Below are 19,214 nucleotides of genomic sequence, written 5' to 3'. Positions count from 1 at the left end.
CTTGACAGTGGGCTGTCCCAAATCATGCCAGGGACCAAGGCTACAAACTGGTTAAAAGGAGGATTGTTTGCATGGCCTAAGCGTAAAAAGGTAAAGCTCAATTTCAGAAACCTTTTTAGAAGATGAAACTGAAGTCCAATCAGCATGTAAATGCCAAGGAGGCAACAACTTCTTCTCATCTGCTCCACTTGGAGACCTACCACCAGCCTCAACCTCTTTTATAGCAACACAGATCTGTATGGGGATTATGTTCAGCTGAGATCTACCATGTCACAGACTTGCACTTCAGAGATAAAGATATAAACCAAAGAAAATTTATAACGAGAGGCGGGTGAGCTCCACCACCAGCAGCCAGAGACTGTCTCCGCTGTTTAATAAGGTTAAAAATAGTTTGATGGGAAGCACTGGAGCAGAGGACTGTGACACATCTGCAGCAGAGACCCAGGGCCTGCTTTTATAGCAGTTTAATAAAAAAACAGGCCTGTAGTTGTTCTTGTTTTGAGTTCTTACACTAACCACTTTGTCTATATACCTCCTGAAGCTTTTGGCTGTGGTGCATAATCAGAACAATAGCTCAGAAGAAGCCAGCAGTCCTGGTTACAATTAGCTGGGACTATTTTAACTACCTGTTGGGTTGTTATAGGTTTAAGAAGGACTGACTGGTGAGAAGAGGGTTCTGGCAAAACTGCCTCTGCTGACTTAAGGAGACCTTTGGATTTATTTTATTTTGAACTTCAACATCATGGTTTGGAAAAGCTGTTTTTGAAAACCGAGATTGTGGTTCCCTCTACATTTTTGCATTCTCTTTTATGACTCTTAGGTCTCCAAGGCAGCCTATATTCCTTCTTCATACACAGTGGCCAGCACAACAGCATCCTGTCCCTGGTTGGCCTCACAGCTCAGTTGGAACAGAAATAAAAAACAATCTGAAGAACAAGTGAATCACAGACATCAGCATGAACTTTTCCTAAAGCCTGGACGAACACCCCCACACCACCCTCCCACCCCCGTGAAATCCACAAGGGAAAGCCTGAATGCATTAAACAAAAAGTTATTAAAAAACTAAATGTGACAGAAGCTCCCTTTCAAATAAAAGGCAGCAGAGACTGAACTGTGAGAGTCCTGGTTATAAATAAGCTTTCGTTATCTATTGACCCTGGTTTCTTCTTTATGGTATGCAGAAAGCAAAAGATTTAACTGATGGCAACAGGAGCGGAGATTTGCAGGTGGGTGCTGTGGACAGACTCGTCCTGTGGAGGTGTGGGGAGAGAGTTCTCACCATGCTTGGCAAGGGGCTGCGGTGGACTTTGCAGCACAAGAGCGCAGCTACTCGGCTAATTGGAAAAGATAAAAGGCAGGTTTTTATGAGACAGCCACTGTCATTATCACAAATGAAGGATAAAAACTTGAGCAGCTATATCCCATTTTATCACAGGGAAGTCTCAGAAGGAAAGAAGAATTATCAAAATTTTAGATTGTTCCATTTAACTGCAAGAAAACTATGTTAATGTAACCTTAAAGGTTTAACTAAAACCTATGAAATCAAGGCAAATCAGAGTTCAGGCCTCAGCTTCTTCCCTAACCCACCTGTAGCCCCTGGACCATGCAGGCCACAAATGCTGCCTGTTTGCGGACACCATCTCATGTGAGCACAGCAGAAGAAGGGTGGGTGGACCCTCACAGATATGTAATTTTGCATCTGTATTTTGAAGTTATATGTCGTGTCTCTTGTGCAGAGATTTCGGGTGGTTGCATTTTCTTGTGTATAAGGATTTCCTCACCACAAAGAGACATACAGGGAGCCCATACTGCTGATTCTTGAAACCCCAACAGCAGCATCCAGCACAACCTTGCACCTCTGCTAATACATACCAGAAGTTGGTTCACTTTCAAGTATAAGCAGTTGATCAATTTTTATTTTAACATTATTTCCCAATTTCCCAGCTTGCTGAAACACCAGATTTTTCATGGCCCAAAGAGACAAATGCCAGTCTCACCCCAAGGAGGCCTCAATTTAAGTTGCAAACCCGATGCATTGCACTAAGAGGGTAAACCACACTTCCACAGTGGCACAGCAAGACGATGTGCAAATCTCAGCAGCTAAATTCGTTATTAAAATAGCTATTTTTGGTTCTTATCAGATGAGAAAGATGAAAGAGAAGACTCTGAATGAAACATATGAGGAAGGCAATGTCTTGGATGGTCAGAACACTGATGTAATCTCCAGTGCCATAACAGGGTGTGAACAAGTCTACAGGGCAAAATGTACATCCCTGTGCTGTTCATGAGAAGAAAAATAGCCCTTAGAGCTACACACAAAGTCTTATAATTTCTGTTTTTTTCTTTTTATGATTTACTTCTTGTCATGAAAATGTAAAAGCAATAAACAGTTTATCTATCAACAAATCCGATATAGAACTTCACTTCCCAAAGCACAGCCACAACTGAGTTAAAGAAGTGCTGTCAGAGCATCCCAGACCAAATCTTTCTGAACTTATCAATTCTCCAAATTTAAGTGGAAGCCAAACTGATTTCTAAAAGCACAAATAAAAATAAAATAAAAAAACGCCTACAATTCTTTCTGTCCCTGAAACCTGCCAGGCTACACCAGAGCCTGAGCAGGCAGCAAGAAGCACATGCTTTAATGGCCAAGTTTAAAAAGCGCTGAAAGTCTGGGTTTCTAATGAAAATACTGACAGACCCTTAACTATACAGCAGCGCTCGCAGGCGCCACCATAATAACCATTTAAGCCCTCTTTTCTCAGAAAGGCTTGGCCCAGCCAATGAGGGAGGAGTAAACAGGGCTGGTAAGTTAATGACCTTTGAGCATTAGCAGATGGCCTTTTTACGAGCACAGATTAGCAGAACATGGGAGTTTTTAATGGCCACTAACAGGTGCCAATGCTGCTTTTCTCTCTATCCTTACCCACAGCCAGTAAAGCGCAGACCGACTTCAAACTGCATCTCCACTCCCACCCCATCCCTTCTTCTGTGTTTACAGCACAGTTTCTTGGATGACAGAGCAATGCACATCCCACACCAACCTGCAAACATTGTGGGTTACCAAAACCAAACAAGAGCGCCTCACCTCTGGGAGACGGCTCCCTCAGCTGCCACCCTCACACTGTCACTTGGCTGGCACATGCAGCTTAGAGGGCAACCGCCAAAATGGCCGCCCCATTCTTTCGTGCACCAGGGAAGCTGTAAAAAAAGACAGCCATGGGCTCCAAAAGCACTCAAAAAGAGGGAGGCAAACCAACCCTGTGTTATTTATAACATCATTAGCTCACCAGCTTCACCTCTGACAGCCTCCCTGCTCCCTTTCCAGCCCACCTCCCGCACCAGGGTCCTTCCTGATGCTCCCTTCCCTGGCTCCGCCCTGGCCAGGAAATACTTCCTCTCACAACTTCACCCTGGCACTGCAACAATCCAGAAGTGCACTGGGACTGAGGGCAATTACCAAACTGGCTTCTCTGCATTTATCTCTGTGGGTGGGTTGACAAAAATCCTTATAATTAATCATGGATGCTGCATGATCAGACACAACCCAGGGTTTAAGGCCTTCAAGGCCGACTGGGCCCACTCGAGCACTGGAGAGCATGCATGGCAGCTGGGTGCAGGCAGGCCCTGGTGTCAGCTTTTGGTCACACCTCAGCTTTGGGGTTGTTGAAGGAAAGCTCAGGCTCAGGGGCTGATACTTCATCTCCTCTGTTGCCCAAATCCTCTGGCACCAGCCTGTGGGATGGGGTGAAACCAGCACCCGAAAGAAGATGCTCAGCCTGTGTGCAAGTCCCCACAGACTAGTCCTACACACACCATTTATCGTCACTTTTCGCACAGCACTTCTGTGTCTAGTGAGACTTAATACATGTGACTCTCAGTGGGCATTTAAGGGAAATAACAGGAGATTTGGTATTTAGGAAGAAGACAGGAAGAGCATACCTAGAGGAACAGATTCCAGTATCCTCAGAAGCTATGACACTTACCTTCAGGAAAATGTTCCTGCTCATGGCTAAAAATGCTCTCTGAGCCGCTCCCTGGGCCTGTCCTCTCCGTAACACCCATTTCTGGGCCTCCTGCTTTCTATAGACTTCCACACTCTGAACCTCCCAGTCCAGAGGCCTCCACAGGCTGGGTCTGGCACTCCCTGGGCCTCAGCTCTCTGGCCTTCACTCTCTCACATCCTGCTCTCTTAGCCTCCGTGCACCGAGTCTCCCATTCTCTATGCATCCACTCCTTGGCCTTCCACTCCTTCACCTTCCCACTCTCTCAGCCACCAACTCCCTTGGTCTGCACTCACTGGACCTGCACTTGCTGGAAAGCAGTTTGCTGGGGGCAAACACTATGAGGCTTCCCCTTTCTGGGCTTTCCCCCACTGTGCCTTCCACTCTCTGGGCCTTCCACTCTCTAAGCTTCAATTCCCTGGGCCTCCTATTCACTGCTCCTGGCATGCCTTGGGCCTCTAATTTGGGATTTCCCACTTGCTGAGCCTCCCTTCTCTGGGCTTCCTATTCACTGGGCCTCTACTCTTTGGCCCTGCCACTAAGTTGGCCTCCAAATCACTTGGCTTCCCACACACTGAGACTGCCACTCTAAGTATTCCACTCTGAAACTCTATTCTCTGGGCCGCCCAGTGACTTGGCCTCCCAAGTTCAGCCTCCCACACTATCATCCTCAACTCTCTGGGCCTCTACAGTCTAGGTCTCCCATTCACAGGGCTTTCCAGTCTCTGGGACTCCCATTCATTGTGTCTCCCACTCTGAGACTTCCACTCTGAGCCTCCCACACACTGGGTTTCCCGCTCTCCTAGCACCCTGCTCTCTCAGACTCCTGCCTCCAGGGTATCTACTCATTGTGCCTCTTGCTCACTCAACATCTAATCCTCAACTCCTATTCTGTCTCCTAGCCTCTTGGCTTCCCACTCAGCCTCCGTTCTCTCAGCCTGCAAATATCAGACTCCCACTCTCTCACCCTTCCACTCTCTGGGCCTCCAAATACTGGTTTCCAGTCTTTGGCATCCCACTGTTTGGGCTTGCACTTTCTTGGCCTCTCACTCTCTGGACTTCACACTCTCTCAGCCTCACACTGGCTTGGCATCCCACTTTCTAGCCTCTCACTAATTGAGTCTCTGTTCTCTGGCCCTTCTACTCAGCCTCCAACTCTCAGCCTCGGCTCTCTTGGCCTCTAACTCTGTCTTCTCACACACTGGACCTTGCATTCTGGGCATCCCACTCTCTTGGCCTCCACTCTATGGGCCTCCCACTATGGGGCTACTATTTTGTGAACCTCCTATGTGTTGGGACACCCACTCACTTGGCTTCTTGCTGTCTTGGCCTCCCATCTCCCTGGGCCTCTTATTGTCTCAGCTTCCTCTCTCAGGGACTCCCATTCTCTCAGTCTCCACTCTCTGGGCCTCCACTTTGGACCTTCCACTCAGCCTCTAGCTCTCAGCGTACATTCACCGGGCCTCCCAGTCTCTGAGCTTAGAACTTTCATAGCATCCCTCTCTCTCAGACTCCTGCTTGCTGGACCTTTACTCTCTGGGTCTCCCACTTAGCCTCTAACTCTCAGCCACCCACTCTAGGCCTCCAACTCTCTTGGCCTCCAACACACCAGGCCTACCACTCTCTGGGACTCCCACTCTCTCAGTTCCAGTCTTACTTGGCCTCCCAGTCTTCTCCAATGCCCTCAGCTTCTACTCTCCAAGCCTCCCAATAGTGGAGCCCACTTGCTGCACCTTGTCATTGGACATCCACTCTCCTGGCCTCCCAGTATTGTTCTCCCATTCTCTCAGCCTCCCACTTGCTGGACCTCCCACTCTTTCAGCCTGTGCTCTCTGGGCCTCCACTCTCTAAGCCTCCCACTCACTCAGCCTCACAGTCTCCCTGCTTCTCACACACTGGGCTTTCAAGTCTCTATGCCTCCCAAATTTACATACTCCACTTTCTATATGCCTCACAATCCCTGGATCTCCCAGTCTGCCAGCCTCAACAAACTGGGCTTCCCCTATCTTGGCTTCCCATTCTCTGGACCTCCACTGACTGAGCATCTCAGTTACTCAGCCTCCCAGTCTCTTGATCTCCCAAATGCTGGGCCTCCACACTCTCACTCAGCCTCTCACTTTCTCAGCCTCCACTCCAAGGTCTCCCACTCTGAGCCTCTGTCTCTCTCAGCTTTCACTGTGCCTCCAAATACCAGCCACCCGCTCTCTCAGCCTACACTTTCATGATCTCCCAGTCATGCAGCCTCTGATCCCTAAGCCTCTCCTTCACTCAGCCTCCCATTAACAGCTTCCAAGTCCCTGGGCCTCCCCCTCCCTGGTTGTCCCATTCTTTCATCCTCATAATCTCTGGGCCTCTCACTCTCTCAGCCTTCAATCTAGAGGACTGCAAATCTGGGACACCATCTCCCTCAGCCTCCACTTTTGGCCTTCCACTCACCCAGCCTCTACTCCCTAGGTCTGTAATCCCTGGGCTTCCTATTCTCACAATACCTGGGCCTTCAACTCTCTGCATTTCCTAAAACTGGCCTCCTACTCTTGATCTCCCACTCAGGACCTGCACTTAATGGGCCTCCACTATCTGGGTCTTGACTTGCTGGGCCTCCACGATAGACCTTCCACTTCCTCAGCCTCCATCTCTCTCTCAGCATGCTGCTCTCTCTGCCTCTCCTCTAATGACCTCCCAGTCTCAGCCTCCTCTTCCTGGACCTCTCCTTCACTCACCTTCCTATTAACAATGAATAAATGTCCTTGCCAATCCACCCCCCACCCTGCCCTGCCCCACTCCACCCACATGCCTCCAACTCTTTCAGCTTCCAGTCCAGGTGACCCCTATTGGGAGCGTCCAACTCTCCTGGACACCACTCTAACAGATTCCAAATATCAGCTTCCCACGCTCTGAGCCTCCACCATTGACATCTCCCCCTAACCCAGGCAGTATTCCAATGGCCTCTAATCTCTGCCTCCAATTTAATGACCTCCCTCTCTCACAGCCTCCACTCCCTTGGCCTCTAAGTCCTTGGCCTTCTACTCCTTTGGCCTCCCACTCTCTCAGCCTCCAATTTTCATAACATACATCTTTCTTGGCTTCCCTCTTTCTCAGCCTCCACTCTTAAGACCTACCAATCTTGCAGCCTTCCAGTTACATAAACTATAATTTTCTTGGCTGTCCTCTTTTTCAGCCTCCACATCATGACCTCCCACTCTCGCAGCCTCTATTCCCTTGGCATCTAAATCTTTAGCATCCAATCCTTTGGCCTCCAACTCTCTCAGCCTCCAATTGCTGGGCCTCTGCTCCCTGGACCTCCCACTCTCCAAACCTACATTCTACTTAACATCCACCTTTCTGGGCATCACTCATTCTCAGCCTCAACTCTTATGACCTCACATACTCACAGCCTCTACTCTCTGCACCTCTAATCCATGTGCCTCAAACTCACCCAATCTCCCTTTTACTTAACCTCCATATTTTTTGCCTTCCCTCTTTCTCAGCCTCCACATTCTGACCTCCCACTCTAGCAGCCTGCAATTACTGGGCCTCTATAACCTGAGCCTCCCACTCATTCAGCCTCCCATTTTCCTTAATATCTATTCTTCTTGCCAGGCCTCTTTCTCAGCCCCCACTCTTATGACCTCCCCCTCTGACAGCCTTCACTCTCTAGGCCTCCCAATTTTTCTGGCTTCTTATTTTAATCACACTGGATTATTATTTGCATCCTTCTATCTCAGCCTCCACTCTTATGACCTCCCACTCTCCCAGCCTATACTCTCTGGGACTCTATTGCCTAAGCCTCTCACTCTTTCGTCCTCCAATTTACTGAACCTCCATTTTTCTTCTCATGCCTCTTTCTAAGCCTCTACTCTTATGACCTCCCACTCTCCCAGCCTCCACTCCCTGGGCATCTGTTCCCTGGACTTTCCAGTCCCATTGCCTCCTGCTCTTTCGGCCTCCCATTTCCTTAACCTCCATCACTTTTGCCATCCCTCTTTCTCAGCCTCCACTCTTATGCCTTCCCACTCTCCCAGCCTCCACTTGCTGGGCCTCTATTCCCTGAGCATCCCACTCATTCAGCCTCCCATTTTCTTTAACCTCTATCTTTTTTGTGACCCCTCTTGCTCAGCCTCCACTCTTTCTTATGACCTCCCATTATTCCAGCCTCCACTCTCTTGGCCTCCCAGTTTTTGGCCTTGTATTTATTTTTTGTGATCCCCCTTTCCCAGTCTCCACTCTTATGACTTTCCACTATCCCAGCCTCCACTTGCTGGGCCTCTAATCCCTGAGCACCCCACTCTTTTGGCCTCCAATTTACTTAACCTCCATCTTTCTTGGCGTACCTTGTTCTCAGCCTCCACTCTTATGACCTCCGATGCTCCCAGCCTCTACTCTCTGGACCTCTAGTCCTTGAGCCTGCTGCTATCTTGGCCTCCCATTTTCCTTAATCTCTGTCCTTCTTGGCAAGCCTCTTCCTCAGCCTCCACTATTACGACCTCCCCCTCTGCCAGCCTCCACTTTCTAGACCTCCTAATAATTTTGTCCTCCATATAATTAACCTTTATTTTTATTCTTATCCCTCTTTCTCAGCCTCCACTCTTATAACCTCCCACTATTCCAGCCTCTCATTACTAGGTCTCTATTTCCTGAGCCTCCCGATCTCTCAGCCTCCAATGTACTTAACCTCCGTCTTTCTTGGCATACCTTGTTCTCAGACTCCACTCTTATGATCTCCAATGATCCCAGCCTCCACTCTCTGGACCTCTAGTCCTGGCCTCACGCTATTTCAGCCTCCCATTTTCCTTAACCTCCATCCTTCTTGCCAGGCTTCTTTCTCAACCTCCACTATTATGACCTCCCCCTCTGCCAGCCTCCACTCTCTGGACCTCCTAATTATTTTGGCCACCCATTTAATTAACCTTGATTTTTCTTCTGACCCCACTTTCTCAGCCTCCACTCTTCCGACCTCCCACAATCCCAAGCCTCCAATTGCTGGGCATCTATTCCCTGAATGTCAAACTATTTTAGCCTCCAATTTACTTAACCTCCATCTTTTTTGTCATCCCACATTTTCATCCTCCACATCATGATCTCCCACTTTACCAGCCTCTGCTCTCTGGGCCTCTATTCCTTGAACCTCCCGCTCTTTTAGCCTCCCATTTTCCTTAACCTCCATTCTTCTTGCCTAGCCTCTTTCTCAGCCTCCACTCTTACTACTTCCCCGTCTCACAGCCTCCACTCTCTTGGCCTCCCAATTTTTCTGGCTTCTTCTTTTAGTCACCCTTGATTATTCCTCAAAGTTTTGCCTGAGAAGCTTTCTCAGCCTCCACTCTTATGACCTCCCCCTCTGCCAGCCTCCACTCTCTGGGCCTCCTAATTATTTTGGCCTTCCATTTAATTAAACTTGAGTTTTCTACTTGGCCCTCTTTTTCAGCCTCTACTCTTCTGTTCTCCCACTCTCCCAGCCTCCAATTGCTAGGCCTCTATTCCCAGAGCCTCCCACACTTTAAGCCTTCCATTTTCCTTAACCTACGTCCTTTTCGTCATCCTGCTTTCTCAGCCTCCACTCTTATGACCTCCGATGTTCCCCGCCTCCACTATCTGGACCTCTATTCCTTGAGCCTGTTGCTGTCTCGGCCTCCCATTTTCCTTAACCTCCATCCTTCTTGGTAGGCTTCTTTCTTAGCCTCCACTATTACAGCCTTCCCCTCTGCCAGCCTCAAATTTCTGGGGCTCCTAATTATTTTTGGCCTCCCATTTAATTAACCTTGATTTTTCGTCTCATTCCTGTTTCTCAGTCTCCACTCTTATGACCTCCCAGTCTCCCAACCTCCAATTCTTGGGCCTCGATTCTGTGAGAACCCCACTCTTTCAGTCTCCCATTTCCCTTAACCTCCATCTTCTTTCGTCATCCTTCTTTCTCGGCCTCCACTCTTATGACCTCCCACTATTCCAGCCTCTCATTGGTAGGCCTCTATTTCCTGAGCCTCCTGATCTCTCAGCCTCCAATGTACTTAACCTCCATCTTTCTTGGCATACCTTTTTCTCAGACTCCACTCTTATGATCTCCAATGATCCCAGCCTCCACTCTCTGGACCTCTAGTCCTGGCCTCACGCTATTTCAGCCTCCCATTTTCCTTAACCTCCATCCTTCTTGCCAGGCTTCTTTCTCAACCTCCACTATTATGACCTCCCCCTCTGCCAGCCTCCACTCTCCGAGCCTCCTAATTATTTTGGCCTCCCATTTAATTAACCTTGAGTTTTCTTTTCAGCCCTCTTTCTCAGCCTCCACTCTTATGACCTCCCACTCTCCCAGCCTCCAATTGCTGGGCCTCTATTCCATGAGCATCCCAGTCTTTAGGCCTCCAATTTACTTAACATCCATCTTTGTCATCCCTCTTTCTCAGCCTCCACATTATTACCACCCACTCTTCCAGCCTCTACTCTCTGGGCCTCCTAATATTTTTGGCCTCCCATTTAACTAACCTTGATTATTCTTTGCATCCCTCTATCTCAGCCTCCACTCTTATGACCTACCATTCTCCCAGCCTCCAATTACTGGGCCTAAGTTCCCTGAGCCTCCCAATCTTTTGGCTTCTGATTTACTGAACCTCCATTTTTCTTCTCATGCCTCTTTCTCAGCCTCCACTCTTATGACCTTTCCCTCTGCTGGCCTCAACTCTCTAGGCCTACTAATTATCTTGTCCTCCATATAATTAACCTTCATTTTTATTCTCATCCCTCTTTCTCAGCCTCCACTCTTATGATCTCCTACTCTCCCAGCCTCCAATTCTTGGGCCTTGATTCCGTGAGCACACCACTCTTTCAGCCTCCCATTTTCTTTACCTCCATTTTCTTTGTCATCCTTCTTTCTCAGCCTCCACTCTTATGACCTCCCACACTTCCAGCCTCCACTCTCTTGGCCTCCCAGTTTTTGGCATCACATTTACTTACCCTTAATTTTTCTTTGCATTGCTCTTTCTCAGCCTCCACTCTTATGACCTCCCACTCTCCCAGCCTCCACTTGCTGGGCCTCTATTCCTTGAGCACCCCACTCTTTTGGCCTCCAATTTACTTAACCTCCGTCTTTCTTGGCACACCTTGTTCTCAGCCTCCACTCTTATGACCTCTGATGCTCCCAGCCTCCACTCTCTGGACCTCTAGTCCTTGAGCCTGCTGCTATCTTGGCCTCCCATTTTCCTTAATCTCTGTCCTTCCTGGCAAGCCTCTTTCTCAGACTCCACTATTACAGCCTCCCCCTCTGCCAGCCTTGAATCTCTGGGCCTCCTAATTATTTTTGGCCTCCCATTTAATTAACCTTCATTTTTCGTCTCATCCCTCTTTCTCAGCCTCCACTCTTATGACCTCCCCCTCTGCCAGCCTCCACACTCTAGGCCTCCTAATTATTTTGTCCTCCATATAATTGAACTTCATTTTTATTCTGATCCCTCTTTCTCAGCCTCCACTCTTACGACCTCCCACTCTCCCAGCCTCCAATTACTGGGCCTCTATTCCATGAGCATCCCAGTCTTTCGGCCTCCAAATTACTTAACATCCATCTTCTTTGTCAGCCCTGTTTCTCAGCCTCCATGTTATTACCACCCATTCTTCCAGCCTCTACTCTCTGGTCCTCTATTCCTTGAACCTCCCACTATCTCAGCCTCCCATTTTCCTTAACCTCCATCTTCTCACCAGGCCTCTTTCTCTGCCTCCTCTCTTATGACCTCCCCCTCTCATAGCCTCCACTCTCTATGCTTCCCATTTTTTCTGGCTTCCTCCTTTAATCATCCTTGATGATTAGCCTTGATAAGGCTTTTTGACACCGTTCCCCACAACATCCTCTTCAAGAAACTGGCTGCTCGGGGCTTGGACTGGCGTACGCTTCGCTGGGTTAGAAACTGGCTGGATAGCCGGGCCCAGAGAGTTGTGGTGAATGGAGTCAAATCTGGTTGGAGGCTGGTCACTAGTGGTGTCCCCCAGGGCTCGGTACTGGGGCCGGCCCTCTTTAATATCTTTATCGATGATCTGGATGAGGACGTCCAGTGCACCCTCAGTAAGTTTGCAGATGACACCAAGCTAAGTGCGTGTGTCGATCTGCTCGAGGGCAGGAAGGCTCTGCAGGAGGATCTGGATAGGCTGGAGCGATGGGCTGAGGTAAACTGTATGAAGTTCAACAAGGACAAGTGCCGGGTCCTGCACCTGGGGCGCAACAACCCCAAGCAGCGCTACAGGCTGGGAGAAGAGTGGCTGGAAAGCTGCCTGGCCGAGAAGGACCTGGGAGTATTGGTTGATAGGCAGCTGAATATGAGCCAGCAGTGTGCCCAGGTGGCCAAGAAGGCCAACAGCATCCTGGCCTGTATAAGAAGCAGTGTGGCCAGCAGGTCTAGGGAGGTGATTGTCCCCCTGTACTCGGCTCTGGTAAGGCCGCACCTCGAGTACTGTGTTCAGTTTTGGGCCCCTCACTACAAGAAGGACATCGAGGTGCTCGAGCGAGTCCAGAGAAGGGCGACCAAGCTGGTGAGGGGTCTGGAGAACAAGTCTTATGAGGAGCGGCTGAGGGAGCTGGGGTTGTTCAGCCTGGAGAAGAGGAGGCTCAGGGGCGACCTTATTGCTTTCTACAGTTACCTTAAAGGAGGCTGTAGCGAGGTGGGGGTTGGTCTGTTCTCCCACGTGCCTGGTGACAGGACGAGGGGGAATGGGCTAAAGTTGCGACAGGGGAGTTTTAGGTTGGATGTTAGGAAGAACTTCTTTACCGAAAGGGTTATTAAGCATTGGAACGGGCTGCCCAGGGAGGTGGTGGAGTCACCGTCCCTGGAGGTCTTTAAAAGACGTTTAGATGTAGAGCTTAGCGATATGGTTTAGTGGAGTACTTAGTGTTAGGTCAGAGGTTGGACTCGATGATCTTGAGGTCTCTTCCAACCTAGAAATCTGTGATACTGTGATACTGTGATACTGTGATTATGCTTTGATTCCCTCAGTCTCAGCTTCCACTCTTATGACCTACCACTCTCCCAGCCTCCAATTACTGGGCCTCAGTTCTCTGAGCCTCCCCATCTTTTGGCTTCCGATTTACTGAACCTCCATCTTTCTTGGCGTCCCTCTTTTTCAGCCTTCACCTTTACCACCTCCCACTTTTCCGGCCTCCAATTGCTGGGCCTCTATCCCCTGAGCCTCCTGCTATCTCAGCCTCTCATTTTCCTTAACCTCCATCTTTCCTGGCATCTCTTTTTCTCAGCTTCCACTCTTATGACCTCCCACACTCCCAGCCTCTACTTTCTGGACCTTTAGTCCATAGGCCTTACACTCGCCCAACCTCCATTTTACTTAACCTCCATCTTTCTTGGCATTCCTCTTTCTCAGTCTTCTCTCTTATGACCTCCTAGTAACTCAGCCTCCACACCCTGGGCCTTACTGTCTTTTCTCCTCCCATTAATGGTCTCCAACTTTCTAGGCCTCCCCTTCCCCAGGCCTCCCACTAATACATCTTTCACTTTCTCAGCCTCTACCCCTTGGGCCTCCCACTCTGGGCCTCAGTCTCTCTCAGCCTGTACTCTACCAGCCTCTCAGTATTAGTCTCCCAGTCACCCAGCCTCTTCTCCTTGGGTCTCCCACTTTTGGTCTTTATTTCTGCACCTCAGCTCACTGGGCTTCCACCTGAGATCTCTCATTTCCTCAGTCCCCCTCTCCCTCAGCCTCCCGCTGTCTCAGTCTCCACACTCATGACCTCCCAATCAATCAACCTCTGCTCCCTGAACGTCTTCTTAACTCAGCCCCCCAATTAATTGTCTCCAAATCTGGGCCACCATCTCCCTCAGCCTCCACTAACTCTGGCCTTGAAATATTAGCCTCCCACTTCCTCAGCCTCCATTTCCAGTGCCTCCCACTCTGGGCCTCCATCTCTCTTAGACTCCACTCCACCAGCTGCCAAAAATTGGCCTCTAATTCAGCCACCCTTCACTTTCTGGGTCTAGATTCACTAAGCTTCCCATTCTCTTGGTCTCACACCTCATGGGCCTCCCACTAAGACAGTCTTTCACTTAACCTCTGCTCCAGAAGCCTCCCACTCTCGGCCTCTACCTCTCTACCAGACTCCAGATATCAGTTTTACAATCACACAGCCTCCACTATTTGGGCTTCTAATCCCTGCACCTGCCATTCTCTTGGGCTCCCACTCCCTGGGCCTCCACTTACTGGGCCTCCCAATTTTGGCCTCCCACTCTGGGCTTCACTATTTAGACCTCAACTCACTGGTCCTCCACCCTAGTTCTCCCATTTCCTCAGCCGCCATGTCTCTCATCATCCCACTCTTTCAGTCCCCACCCTCGTGACCTCCCAGTCAATCAGCTTCTATTCCCTGGGCAGCTCCTTCACTCAGCTTCCTATTTATTACCAGCCTCCAAATCTTTAGGCCACCATCTCCCTCAGTCTCCACTCTTCCATTCTTGAATTATCAGCCTCTCTCATCCTCCAGTCTTTTGGCTTCCCACATATCCAGACTCCATCCTGTTGGCCTGTAATCTCTGGGCTCCTATTCTCTTGACCTCCCAGGCCATGAGTCTCCACTTTCTGTCCAATATGGCTCTCCTAATACTTTATCTCCTGCTTATTTGGCATCTACTATCTGTGCCTTAACTTGCTGAACCTCCATGCTAGGCCTCCCATTTCTTCAGCCTCCATTTCTCTCTGCATCCTTCTCTCTCTGCCTCTACTACAATGACCTCCTAGACACAGCCTCCTCTCCCTTTGCCTCTCCTTCACTCAGCTTCCCGTTAATGACCTTCAGATGTCTGGACCTCCCACTCCTTTAGCCTCCACTCCCTCCTATTCTGGGCTCCCATCTTTCTCAGCATCCACTCTCACAGCTGTCAAGTATCAGCCTCCAAATCACCCTGCATTCAGTCCCTGAGCTTAGACTCTCCAAGCCTCCTATTCTCTCAGCCTCCAACTTTCTGGGCCTCCACTCTCTGTACCTCCTAATATTTGCCTCCCATTTTTGATATCTCTATCTGGGCCTCCACTATCTAGGCCTGCAACAATTGGCCTCCTACTCCATAGACCTCACACTCACTCAGCATCCATTCATGGGACCTGCACTCACTGAACCTACCACTTTCTTCTACTTTCTTCTTCACTCCTCTAATGTTTAAGCCTCCAAGTCAACCTCCCAGTCTCTTGGCCTCCCGCATACTAGATCTCCAATTCAGGGCCTCCCACTCTCTCAGACTCTGATTTACTGAGCCTCTTCTCTTGGGGCCTTCCACTTAGAATCTAACTCAGCCTCCTACAGACTGAGTCTCCAACTCTGGGCCCTACACTCTCTTGGCCTCCAATTTCTGAGCCTTCCACTCTCAGCCTCCTAGTGTAAGCTTCCATTCTCTTGGCTTCCCAGTTGCTGTGCCTCCAACTGCCTGGGCCTCCTAGTCGATGGGTCTGTACTCTTTGGGCCTCTCACTCGTCCTGTAACTCTCTGTTGCCCACTTGCGGGGCCTCCCACTGTTAGTCTCCCATTCTCTCAGCCACCACTCTCCGGGCCTCTACTCTCTAGGCCTTTCACTTGCTGGGCCTTTATTGTGTTGGAGACAGTGCTGTACGACCTGAACAAGACATAGCTGCATAATGTCTTTACTGCAACAGAAAGGTGAAGCCCTTCAGAAACACATACAACGACTGAAAGCATTTATTGACACTTCTAGTGAATAAAAAGAGTCAGCAGCTGCCCTCTTTCTTAACAATGGCTGATTTGGGGAACCAGCACCTTTTTGTGGCTTTTCCTTAACTCCAGCAGAGGAGTACAAAACGGTAGTAAAACAATGCAAGAACAGTGGTCCTCCAAGAAAGATGAAATACGTCAACCTCTTATTTTTCAATAGGAAAAAAAAAAAACAACCTTGGTACAAACTCAGGATGAAACTATAAAAGAGCCTGTGAGTAATAGAAGGTTGAAGTACCGATCTTACAATTATGTTCTCTCATTAGAGAGAATATATTATGGCTGGGATTTGGGACAAAACACCAGGGGAAGGGGTTGGAAAACTCAAAAAAAAAAAAAAGAAAGAAAAAAACACCTTGATAGAACAATTAAAATTTGCCACACAAAGGAATTAATCCTGTCCAGAATGGAGTTCCTGGAAAGCAGCACTGTGAGATGTTTCATACAAACTACTGCAAGAAAGAAGTCCCAAGTCAGGAAGGTACCACGAAGTGAATGCTGGAGACCGCAGAAAACAGCATGTAACGCTGTCCGCTCTGTGGTGAATGATACAGGTGAGGGCACGTGCAGTGGTAGCCAATGGAGGTAGAAAGGGAAAAACAAAATGTATCAGCAGCAGTGTCAGCTCTGGTCCTCCTGGTAGCGAGCGCTGCTGTTGTGCTGCAGTGTGAGGACGGATTCAGCCTAGGGAGGAAAAAAAAGCATTAGTGATTGTGAGTACACAAGTCAGTGTGCAGTGTGTGCCCAACCCCAGCAGTATTAGGGAGAAAAAAAAAAAAGCAATATGGAAATTAGAATGTTAAATCTCAGAAGATATGGCAACTATGGACTTCTAGCAAGTGCATGCAGGACACTCTTCAGAAGGACAGGAGAGTACCCCAAGGAGGATGTAGGAAACTCCACGATGTGGGAAAGCTCCCAACAGAGCAGGTCTGAAGGAGGAGACACAGGCCCCTCATCTTTATGTACAGATGTTTCTGTGGAGATGTGAAAAATGAACATTTCCTATTGCCTACAGAGATACTCTTGGAAATAGGGCTAATGGCAAACATGTTCCTGTGCTGCACATGTCCACAGTGTCCCTTTCACTCACGCTCAGGACCCCTTTGGGGACTCCTTCCTGCAATGCTGTTTGAGTTGTCTTTAGCACCTGTAGCATTTCACAGGAAAAAACAATTTCTTGACAGAGAAGAGGTCCAGGGTCTGCACAGGTCCTCGCTGAATCTGAAGAAAAGAAGGATAAAAGTATAATCAGAAGCTTTAAAAAACTTTAAGAGTGTGTTGCCAAGCAAAACCTAAATTTAACAGAAGTTTAAGGGAAGAGAAAGATGTGCAAAGAAGCCTGACAGCCCAGTGACACCCAGCTGCAGAAGAAACAGGAGTAACATAAACAGATGCTAGACCTAATGTGAAGCACTAAGGTCTACAGACCCCAACAAAGAGCAGATGAACTCATTCTCTTCAAATTGTATTGCCAAAATGAAGACCTGGTCTTCACATGACAGGAGTGCAAAGAAAAATGCAATGGTTGTTGAGACAGAAAAGACTCCTCTTTTGGCCTCATCATCCACTGAGACTCTTGTTGCTTCAGCCATCAGTGCTGACATGGGAGAGGGGAGCTGTGCACTGCCCACTGTGCGGGCACCAGCAGCCCCTGGGACCCCCACCCCCTAACATGCGGGAACTCAGCTTACTCAGTGTGCAGATCCGGCCACTGCTGCACCATGAATGGGGCACAGAGTGGCAGCCTGCTGAGCCCCACGGAGGCAGCACCTTGGAAATGTTTTATACGGGAAGACTGGGTGTTTCATCAGCTTCCAGCAGGAAGACAGAGAAAGCCCTCAGAAGTGGGTGTTCTTCCTCGGAAAGCTGGGCCAGAGGAGGAGCACGGTGAGGCAGCCAAGTCTGTGGACAAGACACAACCAGAACTCATTAACTCACCGCTATGGTGCTGCTGCTGCCTCCAGGGAGACCACACAGCAGCACAGAGCACCCCAGAGATTAATTGAACACAGTTAATTATTAGGTGGTTTAGGATATATTTGCATTTCTTTATTGTGTTTTTGTTGTTTGTTGTAGTCATTTTTGGCTGAGGAAACTCTAACTTACGGAAACTTTGAAAAGAGGCATTTTGAATGGACTCTTGTGTCACCCAGGGGTTGGGGTGACACATGGCTTTGCCACCCCCATCACCTCCAAGCCCTTTTGCTGCCTGCTGACATAGGAGAAGAGCCCTGAGGACTTTTCAGGATGGCAATCCTCGCCTGGTACCTGCTCTATCAAAAGTACATCACAAAATAAATGAGCCCCATGTCTCAGTCAACAGACCGGAGATAGATCTCTGCTGGAATCTACAAAATCTGAAACCTGAAAGAAATAATTATTTATTTAGTTAATGAAAGCTGGCAGCAGAATCACAACCCCCTGAAATACCAGCCTCTAAGTACGGACATAGAGCTCTAGATTTAGCTGGCCTAAGACATTGTTAGCTGGGAATCTGCTTAGAAACATCACCTTTGTAAACGTGGGTTGGTTCATGCCTTTGCACCAAGACCTGCTTACTGTTGTGGGTTTACACAGAGGAGCTGAAGTACAAGGCACGATTTAGTATAATGGTATAACCAGTATAACCACATCAAAGGCAACAGAGAGACACTTACTTCCAGTGGAGGATGCATTCATGTGATTGCCATTTGCCTGAGATTGTGAGATTATATGAACACTGAAATTTAAAGCGAAAGGGGGTGCAAATTAAGCAGACTGAAGCGATGGGAAATGCTTGCATGTGTCTTTGTGAAGCCAACACTTAGAGGAGTTTTGTTCCAAACTATCTGGAATTTTTAAGCCATTTCTCCTGAGTATTTCACCCACACTCTCACTAACTGGGCACAAGCTCTGAACACTGAGAATAAGGGATCCGCTCTGCAGGGAGTTAATTCCTGGCAGCCAAATTCATATGCAGTGCAACTCTTCAGACATTAGGGGTGTTATCCCCAGGGATAAAATTGGCCAACGGCATCTGTATCCAGCCTGGATGAGCAGGAACGGCTTCCTTGACTTGCAGAACTGATTTGTGCCAGCTCCAAATTTGGCCTTGTGTCTTTCTCTTTGTTCTGTGTATAGTTAAATAGACAAGATGAAAAAGCCATGACTAATTAGACTGTTAAATTAAACTGCTTTAAATTTATTTTATGTGATGCATAAAGTTCATAAAAAGAGGTACCCAGAGTAGTATCAGTGACCTTTCTCTAGAAGCTGCAGTCCACCCGGATGCTTTTTTGAACCAATTGGCTGAAAACTCATGGATTTCTTAACACCTTTTATTCCCTCTCTGCCACTTTCAAACCTGAAGGATTTATTTTTATCAGTCCCTCACCCACATAATGACTTTAAAATTCCTTAGGTTCATACCTTAAAATATAGCTGGGAATTAGAAGTAATGCCAATTAACAAGTCAAGGCTCAAAGGCACTGATGGAGTTAGCTTGTACTTCTCCCTGGAAAACTGTCATA

General features: G+C 48.4%; 2 long non-coding RNA genes across 10 annotated transcripts in view; both read right to left on the bottom strand.

The window, feature by feature from the left end:
* The window catches only part of LOC106036625 (uncharacterized), a 45,201-nt gene extending 34,180 nt beyond the window's left edge, over positions 1–11,021 (bottom strand). For 2 of the 4 annotated variants that reach the window (XR_001207469.3, XR_007162234.2), the window contains exons 1-2: positions 3,291–11,020; positions 3,089–3,201 (exon numbers count right to left, since the gene is read on the bottom strand). This is a non-coding gene — a long non-coding RNA (uncharacterized lncRNA). Of the gene's footprint in view, positions 1–3,088; positions 3,202–3,290 lie in introns of all 4 variants that reach the window. The other 2 variants (XR_001207470.3, XR_007162233.2) reach the window with 2 other exon arrangements.
* Positions 11,022–14,360: 3,339 nt separating this feature from the next.
* LOC106036620 (uncharacterized) overlaps positions 14,361–19,214 on the bottom strand; it is a 214,954-nt gene continuing 210,100 nt past the window's right edge. For 4 of the 6 annotated variants that reach the window (XR_010830016.1, XR_010830017.1, XR_010830012.1 and 1 more), the window contains 3 exons: positions 17,397–18,815; positions 16,796–16,926; positions 14,361–16,386 (listed from right to left, as the gene is read on the bottom strand). This is a non-coding gene — a long non-coding RNA (uncharacterized lncRNA). The remainder of the gene's footprint in view (positions 16,387–16,795; positions 16,927–17,396; positions 18,816–19,214) is intronic. The other 2 variants (XR_010830015.1, XR_010830013.1) reach the window with 2 other exon arrangements.

This window comes from Anser cygnoides, chromosome 3 (genome assembly GCF_040182565.1).
Source record: "Anser cygnoides isolate HZ-2024a breed goose chromosome 3, Taihu_goose_T2T_genome, whole genome shotgun sequence".
NCBI classification, from domain to species: domain Eukaryota; kingdom Metazoa; phylum Chordata; class Aves; order Anseriformes; family Anatidae; genus Anser; species Anser cygnoides.
Note: the sequence above shows the minus strand (reverse complement) of the source record. Positions and strands in the feature narration are given on the sequence as shown.